A 15,219-nucleotide genomic window follows, 5' to 3' on the forward strand; every position below is an offset into this window, starting at 1 on the left:
TATGTTTGTTTGTGTGTGTGTGTGTGTGTGTGTGTGTGTGTGTGTGTGTGTGTGTGTGTGTGTGTGTGGAAAAGTGCTTGCGTGCTTTTGTGTAAGTCTATGTGTGTGTGCAAAAGTGCTTGCGTGCTTTTGTGTATGTTTGTGTGTGCAAATGTGCTTTTCCGTGCTTTTTTTGTGTGTGTGTGTGTGTTTGTGTGTGTGTGTGTGTGTGTGTGCGCGCGTGTGTGTGTGTGTGTGTGTGTTAGACACCCTTTAGTCCCCCGCTTCCAAGAGGCCCGGTGGTTGGGTTCTGGTGAAAGGAGAGGAGAGGGGCAGGAGAGAAGAAAGACCCCAGACACCACTGTCCCTTACATCCCACCTCCACCCATGGTGCCGCGTGGCTTCTTTCGGAGAAATCAGACGCAGTCACCGCTGTATGCTTTGATTCCACCCAGCACCACAAATGTTTGCACCAAGTGCATAACGAAACCAAGAACTAAACAACCTTAAGTGTGCTTGAATAAACGTCATGCTGTGCGTGAAAGTTTGAAAAGTCAAGCAGGCCTATACTGTGAAATAGCATCGCTTTTTTTTTTTTACCTGTCGTAGCCACATCCTCTACTCTACACAGAACTGCCTGTGGTAAACACAGCCTACAGAGGAATCAGGTAGTCATGACCGCATCACACACACACACACACACACACACACACACACACACACACACACACACACACACACACACACACACACACACACACACACACACACACACAACCCATACACAAACATACACTCCTTGTTATTTTCTTTTCATTATTTCCTATTTCATTGGTACATGTAGCTTCCAGATTAAAGTAGCTAACTTGTGTTGGCGGTCACTAAATGCCTAGGCCTTTATGACAAGCCATTCTAATGTTGAAACTTTAAACCCCCAGCAAGTACATTTAAAGGAACTAAGACAGCTGTATTGGTGGCTTTTTAATTTGAGTTTTTCTTTGTCATTTAACCAGATTGTGAGGCATATTCATATTTTTGTTTATCAAATAAATATTTGAATGTAAAGGCCTACTTAACAGTCCAATTCAAATCGTTTTCAGTAACTTAAATTATTTTAGGCTTAGGCTAGGCTATTATTAAAACTATTGATGCCTTTTTGAATAATATATTTGCTTTAGTTTTCTTGTCTTATTCATTGTCCACTGAAATAGTTAACAGCATGAAATTTTGATCAGTAGCCTATATTCTACATATTATCAGTGTTTTTAAATATGATAACTCATGTTGAAGTCGCTCAGCCTGCTTGCATAGGCGACGTCTACATACTTAAAACATGTTTTAAAGCGTACATTCATGTGTTTAGCGGTGTACCGTCATTTTACACTCGATGGCTCCTCCCGCTGTTTGAAGAGTGTACTGCGTGTAAATGTAATCGTTGATCTCTGTGATTGCTTTAGATCCAGTTATCATCAAAAGGACTTCAGATTTTTCTCATTGGTTCCCCTTTGTACATAACATCGTCCTGCCCCTGGATTTATTCCAAACACAGCCCGAAAATTTGAATCTAAGGTTGGGAGCCACTTGAGTTTACCAGCCACACATCATGAACCCATGCTTACCACCCCACAGCCTATTGAGAAGTGAGGTAATGATCCTTAATGGGTTTTATCACCATAGGGGCCATGCTGGGGGGAAATTATGCGTTTAGAACGGAGATGGCCGATAGGTGAATAAGGCCCATATAGCAGCTGACTGGTGTAGTGTTACCGTTTGAAGCCACATAATGCATCCAGCACACAGTGGCTGCCATGGGCCCCTTATATGAGTTGGGAGGCAGTTGGCCTCCAGGCATAATTATCCGTTGTAACTGTCCTGGTCATGTGCTCCTCCTATCAGATTGTTTCTAGCTCCTTCCTATCAATGTGGAACCGAGCGTCAGCGATCAATGATGAATATTCAGCTTTTTTGATGGCAACTATGGTAACTATTTCCCTGAAAAGAGCTGAGCAAGCGACACTGATTGTTAAATCGCTAGTGTTGATTTTCCCCTTCAGCAACAGCATATCAGGGTATTTTGCTGCTCTGTCAAACCTTGTAGATATAAAATGGATCCAATATGTCTTGTGGGAAATTTAGCATATTAGCAAGTTTGGACTGTGTGTGTGTGTGTGTGTGTGTGTGTTCTCTTTACAGTTCGCACAGCCATTTTAATTCATGTCAAACCCACACGCACACACATGTATAAACACTCTCACATACACACGTGTAACCAAACACGTGCAAGTCTAGGACACCTGGAGAAGGTTCCGCCGTCCTCCCACTGAAGACGTAACTTAATCAATATTCAACCGTTTATCTTCGTTCCAACCATCTTACAAATCTACACAAAAATGTACACACTTCAATAATATCTAAACGGAATTTCGATTTCATTTAAACTTTCTTCAGAATCACAGTTTTGGTTTCATACTGGCTTTGTTTTCAGTTGGTCTCATTGATTTACGTTGACGCTGGAGCGTGAGGACTTTCAGCAGTGTTACCAGATTGGGCGCTTTTTCTCGCAGGATTGTTCAATTTATGAAGGACGTTCTGGCAGTGTTGCCAGATTGGGCGGTTTTTCCCGCTCTATTTGGCTACTTTTAATCACGCACTGGCTCGCTATTCTCTTAAAGAGAAACACACACACACACACACACACACACACACACACACACACACACACACACACACACACACACACACACACACACACACACACACACACACACACACACACACACACACACACACACACACACACTTATGCTGTGTTCCAATATCCATACTTCCATGAGTACACTTAAACGTAGTAGCTACACTATCCGCACTCACTAAGTGCGCAGATTTTCTGCGCACTTAGTGAGTGTCAGTGAGTGTTGTTCCAAATCGAAAACTCTGTGATGCACTAACCGGAAATTACGAATTCGTATGCGGCCTCCTGCCCCGCAATAAACGTCCCGCTTTGAACAGTGAGCCCTTTATGCCTAACAGCTATAAAAAGCAATAAAAGCTACAAAATGACACCATTAATGCAGGCTATGTGGAAAATGGGCTGACGTTGGCTCCGCCTCTTCCGCTACGTAGCTTAGATGGCTGCCGTTAAAGTATGCATCAATCCACACTCAGTGGTTGGACCGTTAAGGCCAGGGTACACCATCCGGTTACTTTCAGTACACTTCTTTTGTCCCCGATCTTAATTTGAACGCCCTACGTATACAATAAGTACGGATTGGAACACAGCACAGGCCTCCAGAAGCCGTGCATACTTCAGCAATCCACCAGTGCTCAGCGCCCAAGCCTGGTATTGCAGCTGTTTAAGCGGGCTGTGGACGGGTCCCTAGATTCAAGTGTCCCCGAAGTGGATATCTCTGTTCACTCCAATGCAAGTGGGGAACAGGAATGTGTCTCCGCAAAAAATGTCTGGATATCAATCAAAGTCTCATAATTATCTTTATACCATGTACTAATAAAATGTTTTCTCTTTTCAAAACGCCAACTCAAGCGTTTTATTAGCCGTTTTATTTTAATTTTTTTTGTAGGAGAAGGAGGGGTGGGCAGCTGAAAGGAGTCGTAGTGAAACAAATCTTGTTTAAGCCCGGCATCCGAGAGGGCTCTTTTTGGAAGGATGTCCATATCTAACAGCAGTGGCGTCCCTAGACTGTTTCATTCAGGGCTAAAGCCCCGGATATTATATAATTAGCCCTGAATGTTAATACAAATATATATCAACTTGCTGTTTGTTTTTTGTTTGTTTTTTGCTTGTGTAACGATGGTCAAGCATCAGGGAGACGGAGGCGGAACTGTTGAATTTTCTTTCCTTTATTTTCCTTTGGAAAATAAATCAAATCATGGCCATCAGAAATCGGTGTACATATACAGCATCAGATCAAAAGCAACGGCTTTTCTCTGCCCGATTACTAGTAATAGAAAATACATACAAAACAAAACATTCAACTTCCCATGAATGGGCATAACTGTAGTCAGTTACAGCACTTTATTACAACCTATTTACATTATGGAGCCACATACCTTTGGAAAATAAATCAAATCATGGCCATCAGAAATCGGTGTACATATACAGCATCTGCACAAGCAAGAAAGAGAGTAATATTACATTCAATATGAACGTGGCTAGCGGAGTTTACGGCTAGCCATGTTAGCCTTAGCATGTAGAAACCCAAGGTCATAAGAAAAGTATGTATTAATAAACTTTCTCTAAAACATGCAAACTACAGTACGATCGTTACAGTGAATGGAAAATAACATAACACATGGGATACATCGAAGTTATCAACTTAAACATGAATTCACTTTAAGAAAACTGATATTGGGTACAGTGCTTTATATAGCGAACCTACCAGATCAAAAGCAACGGCTTTTCTGACCGAGTAGGAACGCAGTAGATTTCCACGCAGCACAGAACTAAACGCGGCAGATCTGCAGTACACCATATGGCCACGGGTGGCTCCCATTCACACTTATTAACCACGGCAGTTTTATTTTGGCGAGAATCATATATAATAATACACTACATTTTTAACTCTGTTACACTTGCTTTATAACTAAAAACAAACATGGGGATTTCAGGGGCATCTCAAAATAAAGTAGCTTAGTCCTTCAAAATAGTCCTTCTGGCAAGAGTATAAACGGATTAAAAACATAGCCAGACTGTTTACCACCTCAAGTGAATGAACCTATGCTATCCCCAGTCATATATATATATATATATATATATATATATATATATATATATATATATATATATAGGTAAGGTTTGTCTCACTTGTATTCATTTTTCTCTGAAATAACTTGAATGGAACTTTAGATGTCTAGGGATAAGCAGCACAGAAGTCACGTAGCTATTTAAAGCTGTATTAAACTGTGTATTTTGTGTATTTAGATAAAGCATTATGAATAATGTGAATGCGCAATAAAGCATACAATAAATTTGCCACGCGCTACGCACGCATATTCCCTTTCCCTCTGGGCTAAGCCCCGGATATTTCAAAAACCTAGAAACGCCCGTGTCTAACAGAGATGAAACCACATAAATAACATGGGAAGAACGAGAAAGTTTCACTAAGTTTAACATGGCAGTACGATGAGCGATTAGGGTTATTGCCAATGTTCAACATTAATTCTGCTAGTAAGGTTACAAGTCTGCTGAATCTATAGGAGTGAAACGTGATTTTATAAAGGTGTCTCTACAAACATTCATATTTATCACATATTTTCATCTTTCATAAAATAGATGTGGGAGATTCATCATTCATAAAATAGATGTGGAAAGATTGTAATAAACAGAAACAATATATAATTCATCCAATGTGCATTTGCATTGTAATCTAATAAAAAGACTGAGGAACCTAGGGAAGTTATTACTCACCTATTTTGGTTACACTAAGCTACGATGGACAAAGCTACGCACACGTAACAGTAGTGGAACCCGTTCAGATCATACGATTCAATAGCAGAGAAGTGAGGTTGAAAAGTGAACTATCTAAAATCTAACTTACTTGTTACCTCTCAGTGTTCTGGGGCCAACAGGATCCCGACAAAGCCCTGTGTCATCCAAAGGCTGATGGGCCCGGGGTCCACTGTCCGGGCCCCAGGGGTCAGGAGGCCAGGGGTTTGGGGTCAGGGTTATACTACTGTGTGTCTGCACCCACAGAGAAGCGTGGGTAGAGACATTCCAAAGGGTAATTTAGTGCTCAGCTCAGGTCAAAGGTGTTCTGCTAAAAAATCCTCAGAGATACTGCTTGTGATTGTAATGGTTTGTTTAGTTTCATTAATCTCGCCCCATACAAACATACACATAATCATTATATAATTTAAGTTTTCCTTTGAGTTTCTGATAAAGCTTCTGTGTATTCTGGTTATCTCCAGTCTGTTATATAGCTGACTGACAGCTGAAGACAGTGGTGTGTGTGTGTCGGTGTATGTATGTGTGTGTGTGTGTGTTAGTGTGTGTGGGGGAGGGGGGGGGGGGGGGGGGATCTGTGTGTGGTCATGTTTGCATGCTTGTAGCCTGCATGTGTGTGAGTGAGTGAGTGAGTGAGTGAGTGAGTGAGTGAGTGAGTGAGTGAGTGAGTGAGTGAGTGAGTGAGTGAGTGAGTGAGTGAGTGAGTGAGTGAGTGAGTGAGTGAGTCTGTCTGTCTGTCTGTCTGTCTGTCTGTCTGTCTGTCTGTCTGTCTGTCTGTCTGTCTGTCTGTCTGTCTGTCTGTCTGTCTGTCTGTCTGTCTGTCTGTCTGTCTGTCTGTCTGTCTGTCTGTCTGTCTGTCTGTCTGTCTGTCTGTCTGTCTGTCTGTCTGTCTGTCTGTCTGTCTGTCTGTCTGTCTGTCTGTCTGTGTGTGTGTGTGTGTGCATGGCTGTGTGTGTCTCTGTGCCTGTGGAGGGGGCGTTTCTGGCGTTTGATTGACATACCAGTGATGAATACACAGAGAGGGGGGTGAAGGGTGAGGGTCGTAGGTCAGGGTCCCACAGTGAAGGAGGGGGGTGGGGGCCTTGTTAACGAGGAGGGTGGAGGGTATAGCAGTGTCCTCTCAGCTTCATCGCTCATATATTGATCCATACACAAAGGAAAGCATTATCATTGCTATTACATGTATTACATTTCAATGGGAGTGTTCATGCAGCCACTTCAATGGAAATTCTGCACTCATTCTGTGGATTGATATCTGGTCACGTCTTGGTGGTCCAGTAACAACATGTATTGATCCGTTTCATTGTTATCCTGCTCGCCCAATAACCTTAATTGTCCTGACAACATCCAAACTAAGCATCCAAATGCATTTTTGATGGGCTGAAAACGTCTAAACTGCAGGTGTGACAGACTACCGCTAGATGTCGCCCTACTTCAGCGTTTAGCCAGCACTGTTGTCACGTTCTCACTTCCTCAAACACAAGTCCGCGGACACGCTCAAGCACACGCATAACACACGCACGCTATAAACACACACACACACACACACACACACACACACACACACACACACACACACACACACACACACACACACACACACACACACACACACACACACACACACAGCGTTATATTGTTAAACGTACTCTCTTCGTTGAACTAACCCTACAATTGTAATGAATGTGCGACCTTTTTCCATTTGCCAATGCTTCAGTGAAACTTGAACATGTATGTTCAGAATCACATGCGGAGAAAGGCTGCAACGACGGGAATGTACGCCTGTCTGCAGTCTGGCCTCTACTACAACAGAGTAGGCTAGTGGATTGCATAATGTTATCTACACTGGAACTGGTGTGCACGAGCGTTTCGTTCCCAATGTCAAACAGCAAGCATAGCGTAAAACTTTAAAAGGCGCATTATACAATAACATTATGTACATCTCGACGGTGATCTCATTCGACTCTGGTAGTAGCCTAGTCTACACTGAGCAGTCGGGTGTGCCTTAAGAACACCTTTGACAGACATGCACAATGAATGCCATTGTACGCTTCCCTTACTATGCCTCACACGGTGCATGGCACGCACAGTTTTCCCAAACTACATGCAGTTGCAGTATATGCTTGGGGTTAGCCGAGTTTACCAACCACGCCACGCCTCCTTGGTCCAGCTGGTGGCAACACTCTCGGTGACATCATCACCGTGTTCAGTTATTGGTTTAAGGACAGTTCACACCTGCCCAATCGACTATCAGCAAAGTGACGTCAGCCAACACAGTCCGTTCGGTTTCTATTGAGTGGGCGGAGCAGTGCAATTACCGACGTCAGAGCAGGCAAAATACAGGGCTACTATTGGTTAAAAGCCTCGAAGTTAGGGTCTGTTGCTGAGAGAGAAAAAATAGGGAGAGAGACAACAGTTGCAAGGGAGATATATCCCACGGTTGCCGCCTGGAGATGTCCACTATACCTCAGACAGACCTGTCACAAAACCTCTTGTTGTTTAATCAGAATTCTCTGTCGGCCATGCGGCTTCTTGTGGTCACCCTAAATGTTTTCCTTAATTTAAGTGGTTGCATTATTCTTCGTATTTTTCACACCCTATAGGTAAGAATAACTAAAGAATGTAATTTGCCATTTAAACTTTGGTTGTATTCTTATGTCTGTACGGGCAGAGCGATGTATGACCGCCGTTTGCCCAGGGAAGGCACTTGTCCTGTCAATTATGGTAAACATACACTTTTTACGAAAGGAGGGGGACTGGTGTGTTTCTATTGGCTCTCCCTGGCTGTTCCCTCCCTTCAACCCGCCCACATACTGTTCCTATGGTTCCCAAGGCCCTGATTGGGTACTGTAAAGTATGGGACAGAGCACCGGTATCGCCAAGCATTCTTATACCATTGGCTGAGCCGTCCCGTCAATCAACTGGGCTTTGACAGCTTTCCACGCCCTTTAGCCTCTAACGTCAACGCTGATAAGCTACTGTACCTGTCACCAACCTCTGATTGGTCAGTTCACCCAGCTGTTAGTGGTTCATTCACCATTTTGTGACTGTAGTGGAAATGAGACTGATAGTTTTTTTTATCCGTGTTTGAGTTGCTGTGGGAAAAAGACATGTTTGGCGGAGGAAAAGTAGTGTAAGTTTGTATCCCACAGATGTCGCCGACCGCAAGTGGATGTCGTTCGGAATTGGTGCGAGTCTTCTCCATCTGCATAATCGGAGCATAGATCTTTCTCATCCGAAGTAAAAACGTCCATTGTGGGTAAGTTGAAACAAAGTTAGCAAGGTTATAAAGCTCAGTCGACGTGGATTGTATTGACCAGAGAGAAGCTAACGTTGGACTGGACGGTTTTCCAATGGGCGGCAGCATAGTGTGCAAAAGAAAAGCAGTGACATGGCTCGGTGAGGAAGAGACGAGAAAGGCGAGGAGAGGGGTGGGAGTGCAAAGCTGAAAACTTTGTCCAATGTTTTTACTGCAGTCTAATGGGCGTGCAAGAACACTTGGGATCGAGTTGGTCATGAACACAACAGCCTTGTTGTTATGTAACAATTGTCCTCAGCATAAGTTTACGAGTTTTCCCAGAAAAGGGCTCCCTTAACAAGCGACCCATTGTAAAAGCGTCGGTATTTTCCCCAGCATCAGTCTGTTTATTAACATGTTACAATCGTACATAGTACATAAAACGCATCGGTCAAATTAGACGCAACACGAGAACATTTCGCCGCATTTCCTTGTGGACGGGCTGCTGTCGGCGATGTCACTACGGTGTTTGTCTGCCAACGTTGCGTACTACGATTACTACAAGCGCCGCTACTACCAATACTAACACCGTAGTGCATAGTAGAGCGAACCACTCCGATGGACGCACAGCTTCTGCGTTGTTCCACTTTAATATATTTACAGGGTCCAAAGACCCCCGTTTAAGCGACATGTTCTGCAGCGGGTTCCACACGATTTAAATCGACATTGTGTTACATTTACACGCCGACATCCATCTCACGCAGAAGGACATTTTAGGTCCATGTCTAATATGAAACATCACTCGACACAGGTTGTTTGCTTGTTTGTTTTATTCGCTGTCCGTGATCATGGCAGACCGAGCGAGTGGCGCGAGTCAGATCATTTGACATTGTGTGTTTGGAGCCTCTCGTGCTCCGCTCAGCGCGAGCAGCGGACGGCCAGAAAGACCGGGAAACGCAGCAGCGCATTCCTCGCTTTCTCGGCTTTCCCCCCCATCTCGACTACACTCCACTTTTCTTGATCTAGAAAATAGCACGCAACGAATGCATTTTTTTCCTTCTCTTGACATTTTTAACTGAACAGTTTCGAACACTTTATTTTAATCCATATTCTGTTTCATTTCTTAGACCCATAGTCACACATATACAATTTGTGTTATATCGTTTGACAGCCATTCTGGGCAAATGCACGTCTATTGTAGTCTTACACAGATGCAGTAAAATGCATGTATCACGTCTGTTCACTTGTCTCCGCATCATTGTCTTTTTTAGGCAAAGAGAGTACTTGGGTGACACAGGGCACTGGCCCTCTGAAAGATGCTGTCCATTCATGTGGCGTGTATTGGCATCCCTGCCATTCTGCCCCTGTCCCTAACATGGAGCAGTCACCTCTAATCTATATGCCTTGGACCCACTCATCGATAAGGGCCAGGATGCACAAATCACAAGCCTACATTTTTATTTTCTACCGACATACCGTACAACATACGGGAGAGGCCAGGCAGCTGTCCATATCCATAAAATATCACCACAGATGCAGAGAGTGCGAACCAAACCTTACACACACACACACTCACATACACACACTCACATACGTGCACACACACACACACACACACACACACACACACACACACACACACACACACACACACACACACACACACACACACACACACACACACACACACACACTCAAACATACGTTCACACAACACACTCAAACAAACCCACAGACACACGCAAGCCTAAAGACAGTTTATTTTTGTTGTGTTGTCGCAGGATGCACAGTCTCATCCGTATACCAGTGTTTTTGAATCCAGAGAATTAATTAATGACTGTGTGTTTGTATCCTGGTCGCCACGGTTTAGTCTGTCACTCCAGCGCTGCTTTTTAGTTAGGCTCTGTCTTACCTGGCCGTCGAGTGATCTCTCCATCCAGCACCATCCCTTTATAGCCCCTGTTCCCCTTCTCACACACGCACACACACACACACACACACACACACACACACACACACACACACACACACACACACACACACACACACACACACACACACACACACGCACACACACGCACACACACACACACACACACACACGCACACACACACACACACACACACACGCACACACACGCACACACATTCGAGCAGCCTTGATCACATCTCCTTCACATAGGGTTACATATCACACACACAGTGAATTATAAATGCAGCTACAGACGCTCCTGCTCACCCGCTGTGCCACGGTTGTTGCGACTGAGGCACAGGCTGTGTGTGTGTGTGTGTTTCCCCCCACAACGCGTGTGTATAAACTGGCATCGGGGTGGTGGGTGTATCAGGGTTGCATAGTGTGATAATAAATCGCAGTGTAATAGGAAACAAGAGTGCACTAAGGCACTGGGAGACGGCTTCCTGAAGCACTAATGTTCAAACCCGCTTTCCTCATTAAGGGCATCTCCTGTGTGTGCATGCATCGTGTCTGTTTGCGTGTGTCATAAGTGTGTGTGTTTTGGGCATGTGTGTCCTGAGTGTCGGTGTTGACCGTGTGTGTGTTTGGCATGTGTGTGTCATGCATGTGTGGGTGTGTGTGTGCTGATGGCAGCCACCATACTTTTGATGTGACATCACCTTGGATTTCCTCCATTCTGAGACCGAATGGTTTTACAGTGAAAGCAATGGTCCTATGACAGTCTGTTTTTAAGAGGCAGTGGTCGTGGTTTTATTTGTTTTTCTGTAGGTATCGGTTCGTACCACAGCACCACAAGCTGAACCACTAGACCAGACCTAATGCACGGGCTGCATAGCATAACATATTAATGTAGTAATTACAGATGAGCACGATATAGACTCGTCATCACAAAAGCTGGGCTGATGGCTTTTTAGCGAAATTGTAGGTATTTATTATAATTAGTGTGTTAGTGTTGATGTCATGTAAATATACGTCTAAACGTGAGGGGCATCAGGGGAACATAAGGGGGTTGTTGTGTCATTATAGAGTCAAATGTAAGACATGTCCCTGCATGTCCTGACATGTTCTTATGGGCTATGTACATGCTCTGATACACTTATGAGGGAAACTGGTCTTCAGAATGGCACAGTGATATCACAGGTCGTTATCATAGTATCTGTGATCACTGTAATGCTGTATCCATATTGAGAAGCCTGAACACACATGCACAAGCAAACGCGAAAACTGTAGTTACACAACAACGTGCACGTGCGACATTACAAGGCAAGACGAGAATTTAACAATGTGTGGATAAGTAAACTGGCAATTCCAAAGAGAGCATTCTGTGTGTGTGTGTGTGTGTGTGTGTGTGTGTGTGTGTGTGTGTGTGTGTGTGTGTGTGTGTGTGTGTGTGTGTGTGTGTGTGTGTGTGTGTGTGTGTGTGTGTGTGTGTGTGAGATGTGTGTGTGTGTGTGTGTGTGAGATGTGTGTGTGTGTGTGGGGGGGAGAAGTGTGTGAGTGTGTGTGTCTGTGTGTTTGAGTGTGTCTGTGTGTGTGTGTTTGTCTTACCATACAGAGTTAAATTACTGTTGAATGACTTGTAATGTATGTTTATTACACCTGACGGACTTGTATTTTTGGAGAAGCTGGGCCTAGCCGTGTAGGAACTATAGGATTGCCCATTAACAAGCTTCAAGTTGGATTTACCCAGAGGTCACTATTACAGCAAAACTACCGACTATTTATTCAACTTGGACCAGAGTAAACCTTGCTTGGGATTCTCTCTTTTTTTCCCCTGATATTGAACCAGTGTGAAAAATATCAGGGTTGTAGACAGTATAATCCAGAAAAAATTGATTCTGGTGTGTATTCTGGTTGTTCAGTTAAAATATATTTAGGTCTTCACAAAACACAGTTGTGCCGGTTGTTAAGGTAAGCAGCCCCATTGTCGTTTGAGTGGTACGTAAAACACAGATTTAACAAAGTCATTTTACTATTACAGCATTGTATGAAATAATACAATGTAGTTTATGTGAGAGCTAATGTTTTATAAGCATAAATTTCCCCCTTTACATTAATAAATTATTTAAATTATGGCTGAGACACAAAGGCTCTCAATTGACCTCATAAAAATGTGTTTATAAAAAAATAAAAAAAAGCAATCTGCGTGAGTGTAACCTCAGATTTGTGCCCAGGATGCACGTTGTCCATTTTATTACCTTGAAAAGTTCAGAATGACTAATTACCAACTCAGAATCACACAGAATAAACACACAAATACACACACAGCCGCTAAGGTACACAAACACATAGACTTGCACACAACCAAAAACAAACACATCCTGTCTGCTTATCAGTACTCGCCAAGGGTATTTTGGGTAGTCATAAGCACGACCGAACACATATTTTCAGGCTGACATCAGATCCTAGCTAGTCAGCCAGGGAAACCATTAACCAACCAACAAGAGCATCAGCCAGTTAAGCTAGTCTGGCAGCCATTCAACCAGTCATTCAGTCAACCCTAAAGCACAGACATATTAGGCTTTTATTGCTCTATTTTTTCTATTTTTACTCTGTTGATCTGTAATGGGGAACAGGCCTGTGTTAGAGAACACATTCTGCCCTGCTGGGCCGACTGCCTATTGAGAACATGGTAAATGGGAGGATTTTTACATATATATATATATATATATATATATATATATATATATATATATCCTTCCACAGCCAGAATCAAAGGTTATATGTAAGATTTTACACAAATATACAGAATTTACATTTTTTTTAATACATTGGAGTGGGCGACGAGAGCTAGACCTATCAGCCTGTAAGTCACATTACACACTTACGTTAAACACTTTCCTGTACCTCACACACTACACCCCAGGGTGCCCAGCATGCACAGGGGACAGGCCACACGAGGAGCTCAGCCGCTGAGTGGGAGAGTCATCCACCTGGGAGTTGATTAGTTATGCTGGAATATCAATCTCATACCACAGGAAGTAGGATCTGATTTGTTAGATAGTTTTCGTCAATTAAATAGTTATATAGTCATAGTCAACCTGTAGTTCACAAGGGACACTGGGAAACTTTCCCACTTTCCCAGACGGAATGTGTGCGCTTTTGCCACTACTTGCGTGAGTATCTGTGTGTGTTGACCTTTTTGCATAAATGTAGACATTGCTGTCATAATGGTTAGCAATGTTTGCAGGTTTTCTATGTAAAGTACAAGCAGGCAGGTTACCAACATCAGTGTTGTGTGTCCGTGTGCTTGCTATCCTTTTGAGTCATTTTCTCTGGCATCGGTGGATGTGCCTGATCATTTTATTTTCTCTCGCTAATCACGGCACGACAGATATAAAAAAAGTTTCCTTTGGGCACAATATATGTCTTTATCTGCCAGAAGGGAAACACAGAAAAAAAAGAAAAAAAAGACGCCGCTGAAGAGGCCGAGACAGAGACAGAGAGGGAGATAGACGGTGTGAAAACAGCCATGGAAATTCCCAGTAACTACACGCATAATCTGTTTTATACAAACAGCTGGTCCATCTTGCTGTTCTCAGAGCTCTCTCTCTGTCTGTCTCTGTCTCTCTTTCTCTGTCTGTCTGACCCTCTGTCTCTCGCTCTCACTCTCTCTCTCTATCTCTCTCTCTCTCTCTCTCTCTCTCTCTCTCTCTCTCTCTCTCTCTCTCTCTCTCTCTCTCTCTCTCTTGCTCTCTCTCTCTATGCTCTCATATTGCTACAATGTAGGGTGACCTTAAACCAATCACCTCCAGCCTTTTTCTACTTAATGGGAGCTTAAGAGAGAATTGGAAGAATTAGATCAAAAAGAGATAAGAGTTTCTGTAAGGCAAATGTTTGATGAGGAGTGACCTTGACAATGTTTCTCCCTTCATGATTGGCTTACTTTTGTGTTTTCTAAACATTACGCTGTTGAGAAAATAATTGTGTGGACTACAGACACAAAACACACAAATGCACAAACCCACACAAACACACACACACACACACACACACACACACACACACAGACACAGACACAGACACAGACACACACACACACACACACACACACACACACACACACACACACACACACACACACACACACACACACACACACACACACAAATACATTTTTTTTTTCAAATACATCCAGACAGTTAAGCTTTACTAATAATGGTTATCTTTGAATATTTGTATATACTTTTTGTATTTTTTTAAGTTTAAAAATATTTTACCTAATTACAGGTTTATTTCATAATTATCATGTATAGTTAATTAAAGTTATTCATTCATTGTTAAAAATAGATTATATTTAATTATTATAATTTTAGAAAGTTTGCAATTTTCTCTCTCTCTCACACACGCACACACACACACACACACACACACACACACACACACACACACACACACACACACACACACACACACACACACACACACACACACACACACACACACACACACATACAAACACACAGCGGATATTGGATTGGTCCAACAGAGAGGGGGGGCTATGGGAGATCCTTCGACATAGCGCCTTTAGGACTAGTGCAGAGCTGCACACTTTGAGCCATGACA

The 15,219-nt window shown here is 43.1% G+C and overlaps 1 protein-coding gene across 3 annotated transcripts in view; it reads left to right on the forward strand.

Moving 5' to 3' along the window:
* The first annotated feature begins 8,469 nt into the window (after nucleotides 1–8,469).
* Nucleotides 8,470–15,219, forward strand: part of cicb (capicua transcriptional repressor b) — a 41,133-nt gene continuing 34,383 nt past the window's right edge. For 2 of the 3 annotated variants that reach the window (XM_030370208.1, XM_030370209.1), the window contains exon 1: nucleotides 8,471–8,699. The gene's annotated coding sequence lies outside the window, so the exon portion shown is untranslated. Of the gene's footprint in view, nucleotides 8,700–15,219 lie in introns of all 3 variants that reach the window. The other variant, XM_030370210.1, reaches the window with a different exon arrangement.

This window comes from Gadus morhua, chromosome 11, assembly GCF_902167405.1.
Source record: "Gadus morhua chromosome 11, gadMor3.0, whole genome shotgun sequence".
NCBI classification, from domain to species: domain Eukaryota; kingdom Metazoa; phylum Chordata; class Actinopteri; order Gadiformes; family Gadidae; genus Gadus; species Gadus morhua.